Source organism: Phlebotomus papatasi, chromosome 3 (genome assembly GCF_024763615.1).
Source record: "Phlebotomus papatasi isolate M1 chromosome 3, Ppap_2.1, whole genome shotgun sequence".
Classification (NCBI taxonomy): Eukaryota; Metazoa; Arthropoda; class Insecta; order Diptera; family Psychodidae; genus Phlebotomus; species Phlebotomus papatasi.
The window spans coordinates 22,837,131-22,853,982 of record NC_077224.1 but is presented as its reverse complement, the minus strand read 5'-3'; positions in this window follow the sequence as shown (position 1 = coordinate 22,853,982).

Genomic DNA, 16,852 nt, shown 5'->3' with positions numbered 1-16,852 from the left:
TCCCTTGTCTCCATTTGGATTAATATGTTTCCAATAGAAGCATTTTACACTCGTGTATTTTTTTTGTATTTAAGAAGTTTTCAAATTATATCTAAAGAATTTTCATTAAACAGTAGCATTCCAGAAGAGTCAATAAGCACATTTATGTAATTCTCTTCATGAAAAATATGAACTTAATCTGTTGAATCTTCTGTAAAAGTTAAACCGTCTGAAAATGGTTTGGAATTAGGACATTTACCCTAGAACATGATACGGGAACATGAGATCGGAAATATTTGACATGATGAGTCAACCTGAATTGCCAAAGCAGCGCCTCTTTTAGTAACGCTACGGTGCTGTAGTAACGTCGAAAGATGTAAAGACTAAAATCTTTGCAAAATTTTAAAATTTGTTAAAATGTCTCTAGGGTAAGTGTTCCAAATTTCGGCATAGTTGCATGCAAGCATCAAAGTCTCAAGTTTGAAATGTAATATTTTAAATACAAATTGATGTTTTTATTCTTTCTTTTGTAAGAGTGTTGCTTAGAACCTAGTAAAGAGATTACCGTCTTTATTTACTGTAAAATCATTCTGAATACATATTAAAATGAATAAAAATATAGACATAGCTTTGGTGCCCTATTTCGGCCACCTTCATTCTCATAGTTCCTTGCCCTTCGGGAATTCTTCCAATATCTTTTTCACGTCATCTCGTTTGTCGAAGTTACATTTTTTGTTATTCTTTTGCATTGTATAATCTCTAGAGTACGTAAAATCTAAAAGTTCATGAAAATTCGAGGAACAAAAAAATTGGCCGAGATTGCAAGCTGGCCGGAATTTGGCACACTTTCCCTACATAAACAATAAAAAATTTCAAATTAAAAAAAAATTACGGGAAAGTATTCTAGGTTGGACCAGAAATATTAAGTTCAATCAAGCATTCCGAGTTTTTTCTGGGTAAACCGAAAAAACGAAATTCTGTTATCACTACATCGAAAAATTCTCTACTTTATTAAGCATCCTAAGCATCCATGTCTTTGTCATTTAACATTTAAACGTCCTCAGTTTTTTTTGGAAGAAAAATTAAAATATGATGTCAATTTGGTCCAAGGCATGATGGAATTTTTGCCTTCGAATATGACGGTACATGCCTTTGAATCTAGAATTTTCTCGGAAAATATCTCAATCGAAACACTAAACGAAGTTATTAAAGATTAGCCTAAGGCCTAATAAAAACCTAAAAGAAATAAAGCGAAAATGCGATAAACGGTTAGCAAAAAAAATTGTACGATTAATTTCTCGTACAGTTTTTTTTTGCTCACCGTTTATTGACTTTTCGTTTTATTTTTTCAATTTCCTTGTATTATTTTCACCTAGTGCCACCGAGTACGAGATAAGGCATTATGGCAATGAAAAATTTGCGTAAGAATTGCAGTGAAAATGCGTAAATTAACGAAATACGGTGAGGCTACGGCATGCATTTTATTGTCAATATGATTCTGCCCTAAAGCATTATTCTTGGGAACAATTTTATCGTGGACACGCTTTAGTTGTTCTGCAATTTTGATAAATGCAAAAAAAATTGTATAAAACCACTCTTTCAGTCTGCAAAATTGGAGTTTCTCTAAAAATTACCAAAGATGGTCTTGGAGTGGAGTTGTAAAAAAATGTCTTAAATGAACTAAACAGAATATTAAAAATCCATTAGCACCAGACGATAGGCACCACTTAGAAGTACAATTTTGTTCGTTTAAGACATCGCGCTCCGATCACTTTAAAATCTAAATGCCTCATATGTTGGTTTTTGCCATTTTCCAAAAATATAAAATACCTATTTTAGAGCAAATTTCCTGAAATTGTTGAAAATTAGGACTTTGAGAGTATCGCAAGAACGTGTAAATGCGGAAGAAATTGTGCAAATATATTATGCAATTGCTTAGTGATTGACAAAGTAAGAAGGAAAATAGGCAAAACAATCAATTAGTTAGTGTTTGAGCCATTTGATGGGGACTCCACTGGGTGAAAGATCCCACGGATGTGTGGCAGAAAATTGCTTCTGATGAAGATGACGCCGAGGGAGGGATCGCGGCTGATTGAGGCGTGCGAGAGCTGTTAAGTCGAGGCAGTCTTCAAGTCACTCAAGAGGCCCATCTCCCGCCACGAAGACGGCTCGAGCATCTCTCCCGCGGCCTCAAACCCATTTTATACATCGCCCCGAGTGTTCTTCATCTCCTCATCCTTCTTTTTTTTTTGGGATCTCTGGGCTGATGGTGAAGAAAGAAAATTGAAGAATAATGACGGGCAATTAATTTGAAGAGGCCCATTGTCAATAGCACTCGTTCCACTTGTGGTTTTATTCTCAGCCGCACACGCTTTTTTGTCGCCCTCTAACTCCCCGTCAAGTCACTCAGCATCCACAGATTCGATGGTTATGAATTCATCTGGGATGCTGGAATTGCTCTCGATCATCTCAGTTTTACTCCCCGCACAAACAGCCTCCAATTTAATGAAGTCGAAAGCATACCGCCCTTTTCCAATTCACCCGTCAAACTATTATTATTTATCTACAAAATTCTCTGCACATAACATTGGATGAATGGAGGCGAATCTGATCGCTATATCGAATTGATTGTCTCACTGATAGGAAAAAAAGTCGACATAGAACACCATTGAATTCTTGATGTTGGGGCGAGAGCACTTTCAATAGGACGGAAATTAATTTTCACTGAAGAGGGAGAGAGAATATGTCCAATTCACTTCTCAATCCATCAACATGACCTGACGAGGAAGATGGAATGCTAGACTTTTGTGACGAATCACTTCCAAGGTTTTCAACGAAATTGTCTCGAAAATTGCTCACTGAATTACACAATCTCGCCTTACACAGGTTTTAATCACTGAATGGGTCTAATCGATGTATTGTTGGTTGAAGAAAAGGTTTTATATTGAAAAGAAGAGAGATTTCAGTATGGAAGGAAATACCTTGAAAGGGTAAAATAAACAATTTATGAAAACTGCTTAGAATTATTCTAAACAATTCAATTTAAATGGAAAAGAGATGAAAGCTCTCAAACTATACATTAAAAAAATTACTTAATATTATTTCATGAATAGACTTACAATTTTTACTGCAGTATAGTAAGGGAAGGGTACCATGAATCGGATTGTTGAGAGACATACTCCATATTATTTGAAAGCAATATAGGGTAAGTGTGCCTAATTCCGGCCAGCTTGTAATTTCGGCCACCTTTTTCGCTCCTCGAATTTCCTTGAACTTTTAGACGTACTCTAGAGATTATGCAATGCAAAAGAATAACAAAAAATGTAGCTACGACAAACGAGATGACGTGAAAAAAAAATTGGAAGAATTCCCAAAGGGCAAGGAACTATGAGAATTAAGGTGGCCGAAATAGGGTACCAAAGCTATGTCTATATTTTTATTCATTTTAAAATCTATTAAGAATTATTTTTAGAGTAAATAAAGACGGTAAACACTTTACAAGGTTCCATGCAACACTCTTTCAGAAGAAAGAATAAAAAAATAAATTTGTATTTAAAATATTACATTTCAAACTTGAGACTTTGACGCTTGTATGCAACTATGCCGAAATTTGGCACACTTACCCTAAACCGAAATATAGTGATTCATTAAATTATTTCTTCGCATTTGAATTCTTACCACTCACAAAAAATTATTAAAAATAAAGTGAAATTGCAAGCTTGCATTCTCTACCTCGAATCGAAACAAATTTAATCAGGTTTGTTACATATACTTTTATAAATTAAGTGAACTAACGCAATGAATCCTTGTAGGAGAAAGTACTCTCCCATCGAACGTTCATGCCTTCGAATAATGAGAATTTCTTTTACTTTTCCTAAGAGATTTCCAAGTGATTGTCGCATAATTATCAATAATTGATAATAAGCTAACTAATATTTAATATAAATGTTTAAGTCCCTTAGAAAAACTTAAAAAAATTCACATTATTCGGAGGTATGAACATTCGAAGGGAGAGTACTTTCCCCTAATAGCCGAAAGGTAAAAAGTAATGAAAATTTTTTAAAGAATCATTTTATTTACATTGACGATGCTGGTACTCTTCCCTTATAATCAGGGATTATTGTAATTCTCTTTTCAGATGAATATGAATTCACCTATTCGAGTTTACTGGGTGCGCATTTAATTTGAGTATTTTTTCAAGAGATAGCATAAAACGTTTAATTTGTTTTGAACGCTATGTCATGGACAAAAAATTTTTATTCCTCTTTCATTTGTTAACGCACTATTAGGGGGAAGTGGGGCACCTTTCAGATTCGGATTTTTCACCTATTTTTAAATAAATTAATTTCAAAGGTACCCCACATTCAATGTGCCCCACTTCCCCCTACCCGCGAACACTTTTTGTTGCTGGGGTGGTCCCCTACAACTCTTTCCCTGTGAGTTCTAGAATTTCAAAGGATGGCATTGCAATAAGGCACTATCATGCCCATATCACATATAAGAGTAATATTAAGAAATTTCTCCACTCAATCTAATCTTTTAAGTAAAAGTAGTTTTTACAGAAGAAAAACGTTTAACTAATACAGCAAAAATGAATTTTGGCAATTATAACATTATTTGCGTTTTATTAATATAAACAAAATCCAAAAAAAGCAATGGATCAACCATTAGGAAATATTGAAGAAAAAATCACAGTTTTCTGATACTAGTTCATAATCCATAATTTATAATACTGAAATTAAGGGAAAGTACTCTCCCTTCGAACGGTCATGCCTTCGAATGAATTTCTTTCATTTTTCTCAAGAGACTTAGGATAAAATGTGGAAAACGAAACAGTTTGGAAAGTGGGACCAAGCAGTGTGGAATGTGGGACACCTCCCTAAAAACTTGATAATAAATCAATTAAATATTTCAATTTTTGATAAAAAGATTTATTAAACCTAATTTTGTGATTATTTAAGAAGTTAAAATTGCAAAAATCGTTATTAAACAATTAAAGGGTGACTTGCAAGAAGAATTTAAGTGTCCACCTTTCCACAATTCACCCTACACATAATTGTGGAGCTCAGAGGCAAAATTGACCATATCCTATGCTTTAGCCACATGATATGTTCAATTGTGCCTCTGAACTCCACAATTATCACCGAATACAATATTGATGATGAGCTAACTAATATTTAATAGAAATGTGTAAGTCACTTCGGCAAAATAAAAGAAATTCACATTATTCGAAGGCATGAACGTTCGAAGTGAGAGTACCTTCCCCTACTGTTTTATTATAACTTGCATTGATTCTAATATTTAAATTAACATAATAATTTAATCAATATCCTTATAAGTAAGTTTATTGAATTATTTTCAAGATTAATTTATAATCCGAATATGGGAGAAAAATCCCAATTTCTTTTTTAAAAATGAAACCTACTGTTTTTGATAATATTGAATAAAAATGTAAAAAATTTCATGTTTCCTGTTATACTTAATTAAACTTGTTGTTTTTTATCGATAAAGATTGACTTTTAAGTTTCGAAAGGATACATGTTTTGCAATTTTAATATTTTTTTGTTTTTTTTTAATAAAACTTACAATAAACCAGAATATCTCCTAGGCATAAAAGTCAATTAAAATGTAATGTCTCAAAGTCAATCGACCATTATTCAGGAAATCTTGATAAGAAAAACCAAGTGAGACTTCAATTTAAATTACTAACATCAAATGCGATCTGATGATTTGAATGATTAATCAATTTTGTGAACTATGAATCAATCATGATGGTATTAAAATTCCTCATCAATTGCCTGTGAGATGTTTCTTCACAGAGATCAAAAAAAAACTCTCCATCTCACTCCTTCTTCAGTGCTTTAATCTTATTGAGTTTTGCTGGAAAGTGGGTCTAATTGTCTCGTTAATAACCATAAATCATTCCCCGTCTATTTTGTCACGATTAATTGGTTCAAGTGTATGTGTTTAAGGGCTACAAAAGTAGGGACTGGGTGGAATGAAAATTTATAGAGTGCCACCCAGAGACACGAATGATCTTGACTTTAATGACTTCTTTTCCGAATGGTGATGCCACAAGAAATGCCTGTGAGTGAATTTATCATTTGGGGAAGCCGAGGGGGCTGTTGAAAAGAAGAATGGAGTGGCAAGAACATGAAATTTTTCACGAAATAGTCCACCATAAAAATGCACAAGGCGACAGCAATAGCTGGGAGGCAATGTATAAAAAAACGTTAATTACTCTTAATTGCTTGCGGGGAAATTTGTCTCATTGAATTATATTCTTGGCGACCGCCACCTCTGACTTCTTGCATCGTCGTCGCATTGCAACAATTTTCCTGAGTGCACAAGTTTTGGCGGGAGAATGTAGGGACCCAGTAAAAAGCCAATAAATTAAAACGATATTTCAAGTGAATGTTTTGGGCTGATGGTAAGCAATTCTGGTAGTTGGTTGCCATTATGACCAGATGATTTTTCACTATAATCAAAGGGATATGAGTGATTTTGTTTGTACGTACCTGTGATTTTCTTCACTAGTATAACTAGCTTTGTATAACTTTAATTAAGTGAGCTTATTTAAAAAAAAAAAAAGCTTAGTTATATTTCTAACACTCAAAGCAGATTATGTATTTAGATTTATAAAATATTTTTAACAATTTTAGAAACGATGAAAAGAAAAAAAATGCTATTTCGACAAGGAGACTTAAAAAATGCATATAAAAGGTTATATTGTAAAAAAATTAATTTAATTTCAGATTGGAGATTTTTTTCAATGTCCTGAATTCTGATTAAAAAAAAAAACAGAAATTTTAAGTTAAATATTAAATGTAGGACTTAAGGATTTGCTATTCTGAACGCTTTACGTATTACTAAAAGATTTGTTTTAAAGATAAAGAAAATTTTAAGAAAGAAAAAAAGAGATAGCAAAGCGCCCGAGCTTTCCGGAACGTTAGAACTCACGAGATAGAGCTCTCAGTGAATTAGTTTTTCGCATGATTTTTTGGTGCTTACTGGTCTACTAGAGATCAAATTGATTCATAAATCACAAAAGCATTTGAAAATAAAAAATCGGTACTTAACCGATTCATTACCGATAAAGACGAATACAGCCAGGTTCGAAATTTCAATACCTTTCCAAAAAATCGAAATTTAACCAAATCGGTTGAAGAATGGGCCCTCCAAAGTAATTTACCTTTGACCTTCAATAATTCAAAATAGCGAATTTTCCGGTCATAGGTATGTTTTAACTAAATGTTTACCTAGACTACCTCTAAAACATATCCGAAAATCATTGTAAAAGCTTGGGCCTATTTTGAGAAAAACCGAAAAAACATGATTTTTATAGGATGGAGGAGGGATAAGGGAAAAAGGAAAAAAAGATCGTCTGAAAGGTCCGAGATCATTCCCACTTATGGGGGAGGGGAGGGATGATCTAACACCGGACGTCGATATCTCTTACCGTTTGACCTCTCGCTTGAGAACAAACTTAAGGTAAAAAAAAATCCGGAAAAATTATTCAAAAATTGGTACTTGACCGATTCGTTACCAATGAAGACCTGTAAAGCCGTATTCAGAATTTTAATACGTTTAATATGTCAAGTGATATTGTTTTTTCATTGAGGATCATCAAAGACCGGAAGTCGAATCTCTTACCGTTTAATATACGAATCAGTTTTAAGAGCCAAAATAAAAGATTTAAGGGAAGAGCACCAGCGATCGGTAGTGTTCCTTGGATCGTCAGGTTAATATTAAATTTTTGCTATAAATAAAATGAATTTTTAAAAACTGTTGTATATGCGGATGTTACAGCCATATTCTCTGCTGACCAAAACATCAAAGAAAATTACAAGCACATTCAAAAGTATCTGAAGAAGCTCGGTGAATATTATAAAAAAAGGAGAATAAATGTTAATGTCAGTAAAACAAAACTTGTCAACTTTACAACAAAACTTAAATATGACAGAAATTTGAGATTAAAATTAAGTAATAATAAAATTGAAGAAGTTAAAGAAATAAAATATTTAGGAATATAGTTAGATTCTAAACTTAAATACAACAAACATATAGATAATTCAGTTAAAAGAGTAAAAATCAGTATGAAAACACTTTTTCCAATATTAAAATATTATAATAAATTGGACACAAAATTAAAAATTAATTTATATAAAATATTCATTACACATATACTGCGCTATTCCAGTATCATTTGGAAAAATACATCGAAAACTTCAAATTGTACAAAATAAATGCCTACGAATGGCATCAAGCAACAAATTTAATAATGAAACTAAAAGACACATTAAAACAACTGAACTTCACAGAATTTGTAATATAGAAACCATAGAAGAATTCACAAATAAAATAAATAAGAATTTCACAAACAAACTAATATTATCAGAAAATTGTACAACAATGATTGTAAATATTTGTAAATTAATTTGATTTAATAATAAAATTTGTATATATATTAAAAATTGTTAGCTACTTTTTCCCACTTAACTCTCACACTGCATTTGTTCAGATTTAATTTATAAAACAATTTTATTACTTAAATCGATAAATAAACTATCTTAGAAAACACCACTAAAATTTCAGAACTCTATTTCAAGAATTTCAAGTATTTTCGAAGATAGAGAGCCGAAACCAAAGGAGCGCGTAGCAATTTTGTAAACGCCTGAATGAACATACAAAAATTTGAAGCTCGTTTTCTTCACTTCTCATTTTTAAGATTTTATCGAATTGGCGGGAAAGAGAACAAAAAAAAAGAGGTGTGATTATGAAGGAATCGCACTTATAACTATTGAAACGCATAAGGACTTATTTTCTCCAGAATTAAATGCTCTTCTAGTTAAACCTAAATGATTTCAGAAAATCTCTTTTTTCTATATTTTGCAGCATGTGAAAGTCAAAATTTTATCCGAAAAACCTTTTTTTTTGAAAAACCTGCGAAAAGGTCCAATTTTATGATTTTCTTCACTTTTTCTTGGTTTAACTATGAAATGAACTTATGAATTTTGAAAATAAATTTGTTTTTTTTTCTCAGACAAAAATTACACGCTGCAAATTTCCCGCCAATTAGGGTGTACTGTGACAAAGCGCTCCAGTAAATTACTCATTATTCCGCCATTTTGTAAATTTTTTTTCGAAAAAATTTATTTAAGCACTTTGAATGTGTATAAATATATATACCCAAAATTTCCTTCTCCTCCAAAAAGAAATCGCGAAAAACAATTAATTCTTAGGTTTCTAATTCAGGAAAGCCCCTTAACATTCCGATCCGAGGTACTCTTCCCTTAGCACTTAAAAAATCATTTCACAAACGCTATGTTAATTGTTTTAATGTTTGGTTACACTGAGTGAGTGAGTGAGAGAAATCCGAAAAAGTTAAAATAACATTCTGAAAATGTTAATTTTACCCTGCCGTATTGATCCAAAATCGGTATAAATATTACCATTTTTAGGTGTATTAGGGGTTAAAGTTACCCCTTTTCATGTTAATTTCACCCTTTAAAAAGGGTTAAAATTACATTAAAAAATGTTGATATATTTTTACACCTAAAAAATGTTAAAGTTCTGAGGAAAAAAAGTTAATCGCACCCTCTTTTTTTCTCAGTGTAGGTATATTGCAAAGAATTCTATTCTACAGATGTTAAATTGAACGTCTCTGATTAATTGATTGTCCTACATTTTTTTCAAGAATTTGAAAAATTTCAAACTTTGGATTGTGAAGTAGACTTTTTGATCTATACGGTACGTAATACCTAGTTAATATTATTAGCGCATATTGAACTGATTTATACGCCTAAGTTTAATTCAACATATTTTTTTTTACAAAAAAGCAAATATTTCTGTACGAAGGAGCCCCCTTGCTCCTACGAACAGACATTCATTTCTGCTTTTAGAGCTTCTTTCTTAGTGTTTTGTGTCAACGATTTTGTGCACGCCACTTTAGCTTACACAAACATTATTTATGTGTGACATGCCAGTGAGCATTAATTTTCATTTTAGTGCCTCGAAGAAGATCAACGATGGTGCACTTTCTCACATCAGGCTACACACAGGGAATTGTTTCAATTGCTCAGAACAGAACAGATCCTCTCCTTGAAAATTAATGGACACCATCGTTGGAGAATTTGTTCCACAATCAACTCCCCAAATGATGGATATTAATCAAACCATTGAGTCTTAGAGAGAGTGAGAGAGAGTTGTGAAGAAAATGTCGGAAATCCTGGTAAATGCACTCGAAATTGCTGCGCAAATGCATCCCAGAACACCCCAAAAGAAAAACACTAAAAGATGAGAGCGAGAAAGTTTATGATCAGCAGCTGTTTCTGCCAAGAATAAAAAATTACTCTAGCACCAGCAATTTGATTTTTCCTGTTCCTCTGAAAACTAATCCGCATCAGTGGAAGAGTCATGGTGTATAGAAGAAAAAAAAGGGAAGGATGATTTTAATTATGTGATTTGAACTAATTGGAATTCCTCCACTTATAAAGCCCCATGTTAATCTTCGCATTTTTTTTCTTTCACAAAACTGGCCCCAAATGTCGTAAATCACGTGAATTAATCGGTGGACAAGACAAGATAAAAGCGAAAATTCGAGGAAAATGGGGGAGGACAGAATAAGATATATTTTAGTATCGTCTTGGCATCTGTACCAATATTTTGGCACAAACAGATAAACAATTATACTTTTCAGAAAATTATTTTGCTATTTGGTCGTACAACTTACTGCTATATGTCCATATTCCTGACAGTTGTAACAGTTGATTTCACATGGGTAATTTTCTAAGTTATTGGTTGATTTACCACCAGATTTTTGTTATAGAGGTTATTAAAATAAATTTATCAAATCAATTACATGCGATTAAGTGAAAACCTTCATTTTTATCTAAATAAATGAAATCCCACATTATTTTTCCGTTCCTTTTATTGGTCGTATACTTTCAAAAGATAAAATAAAATATGATATTATTTTTTGCTTTTGAACTAAATAATACAAAATCGTCCTCATATGCCCCGAACCAACATAATTTATAAAATTTTGGGTATCAAAAGATTTTTTTCAGAAAATTTCCAGTGACTCGAACGTATAACTTCGAGGATTTAGCGAATTTTTTTAAACTTCGTTTATACCATTAGGAACTGTATTGTATAATGTATAGTTTAATAACCATATCGCCTAGGGGGATTTTCTTCCTCATACAGAGACAGGATCTTCTTACAAATGCTGAGCAGTTATTCACCAAGAAGAATGGCAATGAGAAAGGCTTCAAATACACCATTCAATCATTATTATTTGCCGCTGTGGACTTAAGCAAAAGACAGAGAGAGCCACATAAATTCACATGGAGCAGCTGTCACATGAGATACGACCAATCATAAATATAGTTGTGTACGGAATCTCTTCCGTGGCATGCATATATCATCATTAATAACAAAATTATAATTCACTCTTGGAAAATATTCCTTCAAGAAACGTACCACCATCTATTGTGGATCGCGTGTGTCTCCACAAAACTCACCAGGGAAGATTAATGTGGAGCTGAGTTGTGAGAAGCTTCCTTGGAAATGACACTTGCCTCTGTAGAAGGCTAACAAATTTCCAAGGAAAGTGACAATCGCGACATGTTCGTGACTCTTGTCCAGAAACTCCACTTAAGACTAGCCCAAGAAAGATACCAAAATCGATTGATTGCTGAATCACGAAGCAATGAGAACTACTCAATTATTCCAACGAAGAGTTTGGGTTGGACTTAACCTTAGGTTGGGATAAATTAATTATGTCGACTCCATGTGGTGTGTTTCCGGTGGGAGATAAATTCATCTCAAGTCATCTCAAGCTGAGCATCACGAAAAGTCAATTTATTAATGAGCATCAATCTTCCCATACAAATGTTCATGAAGAACTCGAAGGACGATGACTCTCAATTTATGACTCCTCGCCATTATTCATCAAAGGAGGAATATGAGAGTCAAAACGGTGTACGAAGACAGTTAAAGCTTTTGAAAGCGGCGGCATGTTATTAAGATTTGTTAAAGTAATAAAATGTAATAGTTATAATACAGCGAAACAACTTTGATAGAAACTAAGTCTTCATAGAATTTAAATTTTAAGATAGGGGAAGTGGGGCACCTTTGAATGTGGGGCATCTTTGAAAATGGGATTTTTCTCCTTTAAGTGTAACTGGGCCATATCATAATGTTATTGGAGATCTCAGTGGCGCAATAGGCAAAACCGTTGGTTCTTGGGCGGTGAGATCTCTGATTCGACTCTCAAAGTTGTAAGTTCGAGTCCCGTCCGGTGCAAGTAACTGAATGTCGAGAAAAAGACATTTTTCACTTTAATAAAACGTAATAAAATACACCGCCTCTGCTCAAAACCCTTCAGGAGCATGGAAGAAGCATTCACTACGGAGAAGGCGTTCCTGTAGGGGAATTCTGTAATTTTCGTGGCATTGTCACGCGTGAGTTCGAAACCTGATAATGCCATTCGAGCCTTTTTTGTCATATCATATGAGTTGGAAAATGCAATTCATTGAATTTTTAATGAAATCCCTTTACTTGATTATTTTATGAATATACAGTACATCTTGATTGATTTGTTTAACAACATTCATTGTCATTTTAATTGCCAGAAATCTCAAATATGTGACTTCTAACAATGCCACGTGAGCTGAAATGGCAATGTCACGGCTACAGAATCGTATTTTCGAAAAAGCTCTCCTAAGATTCGAACCCAATTTGTCATATGGCATTGCCAGAGCGTTACAGAATTCCCCTTCTGGATGATCTACGATCAGCAAAATCTTACAACACGAGGCACATTGTAATGGTTACATTGTAATACCAAATAAAGTACCTCGATACGATTAATAATAATAAAATGGTATTTAGCTTCTCAATCTATTTGTCTAGCTAACTTTATCACGATAAGGTTTCTCAAAGAACACAATATTATCGACTAATGCTAGATAATTTTTGATCATTTTAAGGGCTTGCACTCATAATACTTGTATGGAGTGAGCACACAATGTGTGCCCGTTTTAAAAGTAATAGATCGTCAGTTTTCGGATAATTTCGCTACTTGTAAAAATGAATTAACTCAACATCAGGTAAAATCATCTCAAGACGGTAATAGTGATATAAAAGTGATATATGGGTGTAGACCAGAATGTTCTCCAAAAATTTTGCCGTAGAACTAGATCTCATTAATTAATCGGAAGCCGAGATAATCGAGGTTGTTTGTCTCTGAACTCGTTCTTTCGCCCAGAGCGCCCTAAGTGTTCATTTGACGAACTCAATACTATCAAAGAATTGTCGTATTATGTAAAACCCTATTTTAAGTGTCTAGTGTTAAGGGGGAAAAGTAAATTTTTTCACACTTAAACGGCAAAATCGGACAGATGTTTAGACGAAATATATTTATAAATGTCCTCTACAATTGTGCAGAAGTAATCATCAAGATCGGTTAAGCACATGTCGTGATAATTGAGGTTATGTGTTATAAAATTGTTTTTTCGATTGTGGCGCCCCTAGCGTTGGTCTCACCAAGTTCCAATGTTCTAGAAAATTGTAGGATTTTGTGAGGTATTTTATTTGGGCCCTCACTCATCAAATTCGGAGATATGACGTTTTGAATTTCGTGAACTTTGACTCTCATATCTCCGGTTCTATTGTAACCACGGCGAACCCACGCTACTTTTTATAAACTTCATTTGCCTAGCCTACAATACTCTAACATTTGATCACATTGCCCAATCGCGTTTTCGAGAAAAATGAGTTTGAATTTTTACGCTATTGCAGCTTCACGTGAGGCGAAGTTTTGAACATGAAGTTTTGTCATCTGAAACCCCCGTGGAGCGGCACAAATCAGAAAAAATGCAAGTCAAAATGTTAATTAGAACCGGAGAAAGAGGCCGGTCAATTTTAAAACTTTGACCCCTTATAGCTCGGGTCAGGGGTCTTAGAGCGACTTAGGTTTTTTTTTGTTTGATAGGTATAATATGCCGCTAAAACAAACTAAACTTTTAGCCCGATGCACAATGCCATTTTTGAGTTATTTAACTTAGGAAATTGAAAAATCTCCACTTTAATAATAGCGCCCCTAGTGGTGGTTTTATGAACTTCTGATTTTCGAAAGGGAAGTGGCATTTCAAGAGGGCTTTCACTTTTTTTTTTAATTCTGACAATTAGAACCGGAGTTATTTCCATTTTAATAAATTTTTTTGGGCCCTTATAGCTCGGGTCAGGTGGGTCAGAGGTCCTTCAGTTTTATATCGATCAAAAGCTCTAAGGCCCGGCTATAACAAATGATATTCAAAATGGCGAAAGGAATGTTGAGGGATGGGGGGTCAATGCACCAAGTTGCAATTTTCACCCGATATATAACCTTTGTCGAAAACCGCAAGTCCTTCTTAGTTATATATCCTTCTTAGTTTGGGAGCTTATTAAGCTCCGAAGACCGAACGGACGGACGAACTGACGGGAACGGTTTTTAGCCACCCATATGTTCGTGATCAGGAAGTGACCAAACACATTTTGGCCAAGTTTGAGCCGGATCGGACGACACGAAATTTTGATAGGATTATAGTAGGTTGTTAAGCATCTCATCTTATATCATGTATCAGTATTGTAGATTCTATTCCAAAATGGCTTTGCTTAAAGAAATTGCAAATGTAAAAAAAATATATATTGTTACGAATATGGGTAGAGGAGCCCCCACTCTTGTAACAAATGCACCCTGGCGAACCGACTACCCCCTAGGGGGGGGGGAGAAACCCATCCGTGGCCTCCATGGAGTAAAAAGATCGTGGTTTTCCTTAGTGATAATTTATTTCCCAACTTATAATCTTGGTCTGGATATAATATCCGTGAATTCCCATCTTGGGGCCGCTGTAGACGTAGCTAGGGGTTGATGTGGTTTCAGGGTGGTTGATGGCAAGCCTCACAGGCGACTCGCCTGAATAGATCTCCCAAACTCCAACGATTCCACTGCCGTGTAGAGGCTCTCTCTATTTCTGGCGGCGGTCATTGGGGCATCTTCAGTGTCCTCAGTGTGTAAGGGGTGGTCATCAGGTTACATCCCCTTATAGAAGAGGCTCTGCATCTCAACTTCCGATGATCCCCAAGGCGACTCACCGAATAAATTCTCTCACGGCAGGCGGATTCAACCTGAACCGTGGAATCGTAGAGACTCCATTAACAGGAACAAGGGGATGCGCGTGTCTGATAAGGGTTGACACGGCTACTGCAATCCCAGGAGCTTCCCCATTCACACAGCAGGCGACTTCACCATGGACTGTGATTGTTACCACAGGCAATAAATTGCCTGGGTCATAAAGGGGCAATTTAAAGCTCCATCCTTCTCTCTCTTCTCCACAGACATTGCCTTCAATGGCTTGCAAAGGCATATGTGTTGCGCTCCCAAAGTATACGCTTAAGTGTAGAAATCGCACTTAAGCAAATATACTGGAATTTTCGCCCCAAAACGGATGTTTGGAGCTGTGAGGGACCCAAAGGCGTATTGTGGAGATAGGGGAGGGGGGTGTTGTCTTGAATATTTCACAACCCCTAGCCATTTATAAGGCAAATTCGTCACAATATATTAATTCATTAATGCAATAATTCGAAAATAACTCACTTTTGAGTCTAAAAATTAACTATTATAGCAAGAAGTTGAAGATTTGCAAAAAAATATTCTATATATCTATAATTTTCTACTTTCGGATTATATACAAACATTAGAAATAAATAATTTTAGGTAACCAAGGAAAATTATTTTCTTTGTGAGTCACGGGTGAGCCAATTGCCCTTAAAGGGATAACTCTAGCAGCGGTTGTGCCCTAGACACACTTACGACTTAAGCCGAGAGACGACTTAACGTAATTGTAATCAAAATAATGTTTTGACTAAATTCCCACCAGTTTTCCACTAGCAAAGCCGTTTCTCGGCTTTAATCGAATGAGGTTTTAGTCAGAAACTATTGGAAATGTAATTGTTATCTTGATAAGAATTACGTTAAGCCGTCTCTTGGCTTAAGTTGTAAGTGTGTCTAGGGCATTACAGGGTAAATAGAAATGGAACTTGAAAGTTTGTATGCAAAAATGAGAAGTTATTCGTATAGTAGAAAGTATAATGAAATTTATAATAATGATTTCAAGGAAACCATTTTAAAATTTTGTGGAGAGAAATTTTTTATTTCAGATTGACATTGTGTCAATTTACTGCAAATCAACATCGAGATGGTCAAACTGAAAATCTGCAGCAATAAATTTTGTCAGAAGAAAGAAAAATGCAGCCCCTTGTGAGATCATACAGTCAATTTGCATATTTGCTCTGGGTCAGAGAAATGCCAGTCAATTATTATTCACTTGCCAACTGTCCATCTTGGTGAATTTGAATTGATTTATGACCACCAAATGAATATTTCATTAATAAATGGCATTTGAACTCACTGAATTTTTGATAGTGGAATTTCAGTCATGTCTCTCAATATCAGTTTTGGAGGTCCTGCAGGCATTTCCAGAAAAAGACAGAGAATGCATCATTGGTATTTGTCTTCGAGTGAAATATGCGAAAAACCATCACTTAAATTCATCTGCAAGGTGGACATTGTGCAATAATTAATTGACGCGTCGACTAAAAATGGTCCCTTATTGATTATTCTCTGCTGACAAAAATGGGTCCGATTCTCGAGGCGCAACTCTTTGCAATTCTAATCATTCCAACGGTAGGAGCGGCAAAACTTGAAAAGTTTTTGGGGTCTGATTGCGTATTTTTGCGTTTGAATGACTGACATGCCGGACAGTGTGACAGGATGATATTCTATTGTCTCATCCGCGAAAACGGTGATTTCGGGCAGGACTTAATG